Consider the following 6,000-nt stretch of genomic DNA (forward strand, 5'->3'; position numbering starts at 1 on the left):
TCTTGAGAAACTTTAGCCGTATTTCAAGATTTCTTAACCACAGTTTCCATCTCTTAACTATATTGAAAAGTTAATTAACGCTGTGCTGGTTAAAACTGAGCCTTAGGGGCCCCTGCGAGCCTCAGTCGTTAAGCGTTAAGCATCTGCCTTTGGCTCAGGTCATGATTCTAGGGTCTGGAATTAATCCTGGGGTTCTGGGATTGAGCACTGCATGGGGCTCCCTGCTCAGCTGGAAGCCTGCTTCTCCCCCTTCCACTCCCCGTACTTGTGTGCTCACGTGCTCTCGCGCCAGCTCTCTAGCTCTCTCTCTGTTGCTGTCAAATAGATAAATAAAATCTTAAAAACAAATTTTAAAAAACGAGCGTTGGTATACTTGTATTGCCAATATCCTCAGGTATTAGGGTCTTATGCAGTAAATTGTAGGGAAAAAAAAACACACAAGGTAATATCAGTGAGTAGTACTCAAGTCAATTTCAGATGTCTTCGCCAATTCAGTTACTGAAAAGTTTGCTTATGATGTATGGATTCTGGCAATATCCTAGGATTCCTACTGTTACATGGTGGTATAGAGCCATTTCAGCTTTATTATCCCTATACATTTTCTATTTAAATATCGGATTCATCCTCATAGATTTTAAATTTCTTGTCAAAATAATATGGGTATCTTTCCATAGCAATAAATGCACTGTACCTAGATAAAAATTATTCTTTTTTTTTTTTTGGTTAAGATTTTATTTATTAATTTATTTATTTGACAGAGAGAGCACAGTAGGCAGAGGCAGGCAGAGAGAAAGGGAGAAGCAGGCTTGATCCCAGAACCCTGAGATCATCACCTGAGTGAAAAGCAGACACCATACCATCTGAATCACCCAGGTGCCCCAATTCTCTTTAAAAAAAAAAAAAAAAAAAAAAAAAGTGAACCAGTGATATTAACTCTAGATTTGGAGTGATTATGATGTGTCAGTTTAGATTCATTGCTTGTTACAAATGTACTGTTGCAGGATTGTGGAATCCAAAAACCAAGAAAGCATTCCTGAGACATTGTATGGTACAACTTAGTAAGTTTATTTAAGTAGCACAAGGACAGGACCTTATATGAAGCCAGTTATATGCTTAGTGCTCAAGGGGGAGGAGATGTGCAAGAAAGATTAGATCATGAATGTTTTCTTAAAATTTCTACTCCTAAAACTACTTTTCCAAGATTTTCTGGTGCTTATCATTCAGCCCACTATTAACTATTGATGAGATGTATAGGCAGTCATGAGACCCTTTTAGAATGTAGCAACCAGCACACATTTGATCCTCATCAAGACTATACAGGCTATAGGTCAACCTACTGGGCTAAAGATGAACATTTTTCTCCTTCCATCCCTCATCATTTCCCCCCTGACCAATTTTTGTTCTTTAAATCTTTAAAGTTGTTGAAGGGTGAAAGGCTCATCTTCTATAACTTCTTCAAGCTGACAGGGGCCATAGAGATGTCCCTAGCTATGGATTGAAAATGGTCACTATCTGTCTCTATAAATAAATTACAGAGGCCATTGCTATATAGTCCAGAGTGAACATTGGAATAAATTTGTTTCAAGTAGGAAGAATCATCTGTGAGCTGGGCAAAGGAGTCAGGAACTGCTTGCATGTATCTGGACAATAGGAGAGAACAAAGTGAAAGGGACAACATAGTATTAATGTTATAATGAAAATAAGAAGAGCAATGAGAAGATCCTTCAGCGTGGACCACAGTCAACTTTCTAACCAGGAATGTAACCAGTCAGTAAGTGGCAGTGTAGGGACTTTAAGAGCACCAATTTGATTACTCATATCAGTAATTCTGTTTTATTTTTGTTATCATCTAGAAAATAGACACAACATTCCACTGTAATAATGGCACATGTTCCTCCTTGAGCCGCTGCTAAGATATCTAATGCCATTCTATTTTATAGAATTACTTATAGAGTTACTTTTATAGAGTTACTTTAGTGTTTAATAACATGATGCTGTCTTCAGAATCATTTAAGGCCTAATTGTGTATTTATCAAGGGCCTCCATGTGCCATTGACATCTTCTAAATCTATTGATGGAAGAAAAAGAGACATCAGATGTTCATACCAATGGAACTTGGGTCTTGTCTATCATTGTTTTAGATATGGAAGGTTAGCTGGAATTGTGATAGTCCTAGTGCTAAAGTCATGCATAGTGAATCTTCCAATCCAGCCTGGTGGAAACTATGGTCACAAATTTGGCCCACATAACCTTTATGTTCCATTAGGTGCAAGCTGTCTGATGCCTGGTCGCCTTGTCCAGTCAGTAGAAAACTAATCATTTGTTAGTGAAATAATGGCATGGTCACAGGGTTTTTGGGAGGAGTCACTCCATTTGGCAAGTACTCTTGGGCTATGAATCAAGAGCATGGTTTTTCAAAGTACCTGGGTGGCTCAGCCTGTTAAGCATCTGCCTTCAGCTCAAGTCACGATCTTGGGATCCTGGGCATGATCAGACTTCCTGCTCAGCAGGGAGTCTGCTTCTCCCTCTACCCCTCTCCCTGCTCATGCTTTCTCTCTCTCTCTCTCAAATAAATAAATAATATCTTTTAAAAATTAAGAGAGTATGGTTTTTCTATTCCCAGCATAAAAGGACCTTTTGGCTTAGTTGTCCTATTTTAGGAGTAAGCAACATACATCCATCACATATTTGATATAAACCTTCCTAGGTGTATCAATTAGGACTGTGTAGTGGGGAAATTTGTCGTCATGAGCCTATCTGTGGGTTGCTATAGTCTGTTAAAATGTTGATAGTTTGAGGATAAGAGAGAGGTGCCTATAGACTAGAGAGTCCCATGTAACATTACCATTGGCCAATAAAAAAACATTTTTAGTAATAGAAAGATACCTATATGTGCTGGTATGGGGCTGACTTTGTGTTGGGTTTGGTTAAAGGCAGCCACTGTACGCTTTGCCAAAGACTCTACTTATAATTATACAATAACAGAGGTGGCTCCCAGGACAAATATGGCTGAGGGATAAAAGCATTAAGAAGCCTTCTTTGTCTAACATCCAGCCTTAACAATTAGGATAACAGTATCCTAATTAGGAGGAATTACTGGCAAGTGGGAGATGACTTGTCCCAGGAGATTAGGGCATCCCCAAGTACATTCTCCAATCCAATTATAAGGAAGGTGGGGCCATCCATTATCTCCACTAGTTCATAGTTAACCCCATGGGGTGGGGTATGCTCTTTTTTTTTTTTTTAAGATTTTACTTATTTATTTGACAGAAATCAAAGTAGGCAGAGAGGCAGGCAGAGAGAGAGGGGGAGGCAGGTTCTCTGCTGAGCAGAGAGCCCAATGCGGGGCTCAATCCCAGGACCCTGGGATCATGACCTGAGCTGAAGGCAGAGGCTTTAACCCACTAAGCCACCCAGGCACCCCATGATCTAACTTTTAAGGAAAAGTTTTGTTATCCCAGCCACATAGAATTGATCAAGGTGATGGCTGAGTTACATAATTGTTGGGGCATTCATCCTAGTGTCCAACTGTTTAAATAATCATCTGCCCATGGGGTCCCTTTTATTATCCCCATAGAGTGATAAGCAGAAGGATTGTCTATATATGAGCTATTATGGCAATGTGTCTGAAGTTTACCTCAAGTTGTCTAGTTTAGGCAAACAGCAAACATTTAAAGACAATTAAAACTAGAATCTTACATCCATAAGTATGCATTATTGAAGCATAATTTTTCTCTCTAAATTCACTCTTATTTCCAAAGACAGCCAAATCAAGACTAATTCATTTATAAAACAAGTCCAGTTTTAACAAATTTGGTCTAATTATTTATATAATCTTAGCAAAAATAGTGATTGATCATATAGATCTTTTAAAATCTGCTTTGCTAGGACTTTTTATAAGGAATCTTTAGAATGAACTTTTAATAGCTTCTTAAGGCCAGAGTAAAGCCAAATATTTGTTTGCAATACCTATAGATTTGGGTGCATTCCTCTTCTTGAGGTCCCCAAATACCCTGAGGGTTCTTGCACCTGCCAGGAAGTAACATTCTTTACTCACCTGGTAAGGCTGCTGGGCACTCTGTAAGCAACATATCAGGCTAACATTCTCAACGGGTTTTAATGGCTCCGAAAAAGTCAATCCTAATTCCTTGGAGCTGTCTTTCATATCTCAGTCTATATATGTCTCTCTCAAATATGACATTCCAGTGAAAGCTTTGGTATTATAATCAATGTTTCCAATGGTGTCCTATTACAAGAAGAACAGAAGCTCATTGAACTTGTACAATGGAAGTAGCCATGGAAGAAAGAATGCTCACTGAGAGTTTCTGACCTCTGAAAGGTTCAGGTAGAGAGAAAAGTTAAATGCTTCCATTTGTTCACAACGGAATATGTTATCAGCTTCCTCAATTCGTTCAGTCCTATTTACTAGTTTTTGTTTAGTTTGAATGCAGCTTGCCCATTCATTCTGGAAATTCTGGAAGCTCAGTTTTATGATTTTAAAGATCTCAAAAAACTGTATCTGCCAGAAGTCCTTTTTATGAATTTCCTTGAAGATGAAACACATTTTGCAAGAGCATCAGAACAATAACTATAAATGACAAAAAAAAAATCAAGACTCAGAAATGGACATGGTTAAAGATCTGATATGGGGTTCATTATTATGTAGCTGACAAGGAAATCAGTTGTTTCTGTGACACACAACATCTCAATCATTCAAGCAATGACCTTATATCAACATATATTAAAACTTCAAGAATTTCATGTATTTTCTAGAATAGTTATAGCATATACCCATCCAAGAGAACCTAAGGCTTATCGTTATTGGTTTGACAGTGCTTTCCAAGAAACTTAACATACCAAATAAACAAGCCTAATTAGTTAAAAAGACTTCTTTTACAATTCTGGTCTCAAGGAAATTTGTTAAAAACCTCAGAAAGTGGGGCACCTGGGTGCCTCAGTAGATTAAATGCCAACTCTTGATCTTAACTCAGGTCTTGATCTCAGGGTGGGGAGTTCAGGTCCCATGTTGGGCCTCATGCTGGGTGTAAAACCTTCTTTAAAAAAAAAAAAACCTGAGAAACTTGTTGTTTTTTTAAATATGTATTTAAGTAATCTCTATATGCACTATGGGGTTTGAACTCATGACCCCAAGATCAAGAGTCACATTCTTCTGACTGAGCCAGGCCCATATGCCCCAAAAACCTCAGAAGGTTTTAAAGCACATGCCTCAGTAGGATTGCAGGTCATTGGGGCTCCTGGGTGGCTCAGTTGTTTAAGCATCTGTCTTAGGCTCAGGTCATGATCCCAGGTAGGTATCCCAGGTAGGGAGCCTGCTTCTCCCTCTTCCTCTGCCCCCCACCCCCACCCATTCATGCTCCCCTCCTTGCTCTCTTTTGCTCTCTCAAATAAATAAATGTTTTTAAAAAATTTTTAAGTGATTACAGGTCATTATAAATTTAATATTTAAATTTAACTAAGGGATTCTACAGAAGATTATACAATTGTTAGTAAAACTTAGCTCCTTTAACATTGAGAAGTTTTTTTTTTTTAAGATTTTATTTATTTATTTGATAGAGAGAGCAAGAGACACAAGCAGGTAGAGCAGCAGAGGGAGAGGGAGAAGCAGGCTCCCCACTGAGCAGGGAGCCTGATACGGGGTTTGATCCCAGGACCCTGGGATCATGACAAGAGCTGAAGGCAGCCGCTTAACCAACTGAGCCACCCAACATTGAAAAGTTCTAACTTTCTTAAGTAATCGAAGTCCTGATAAAGACAAAACATAGAAGCTTTGGTTTTCTGAGCAGATAAAGAATAGAAAGGGGGAAAAAACCCTTCATTTTCATTTTCTATCAAGAGCAGACCAACAATCTAAGAAAACTTCATCATTTTAATGGAGAGAGAAAAAGCAGGATTTCAATCTCATACCAATGTACTTTTAAAATCCATTCATTTCCACATTAGTCCTAACCACATATAAAATTCTACTCCAAAAATTTCCCC

The sequence above is a fragment of the Neovison vison genome, chromosome 6 (assembly GCF_020171115.1).
Source record: "Neovison vison isolate M4711 chromosome 6, ASM_NN_V1, whole genome shotgun sequence".
Classification (NCBI taxonomy): Eukaryota; Metazoa; Chordata; class Mammalia; order Carnivora; family Mustelidae; genus Neogale; species Neogale vison.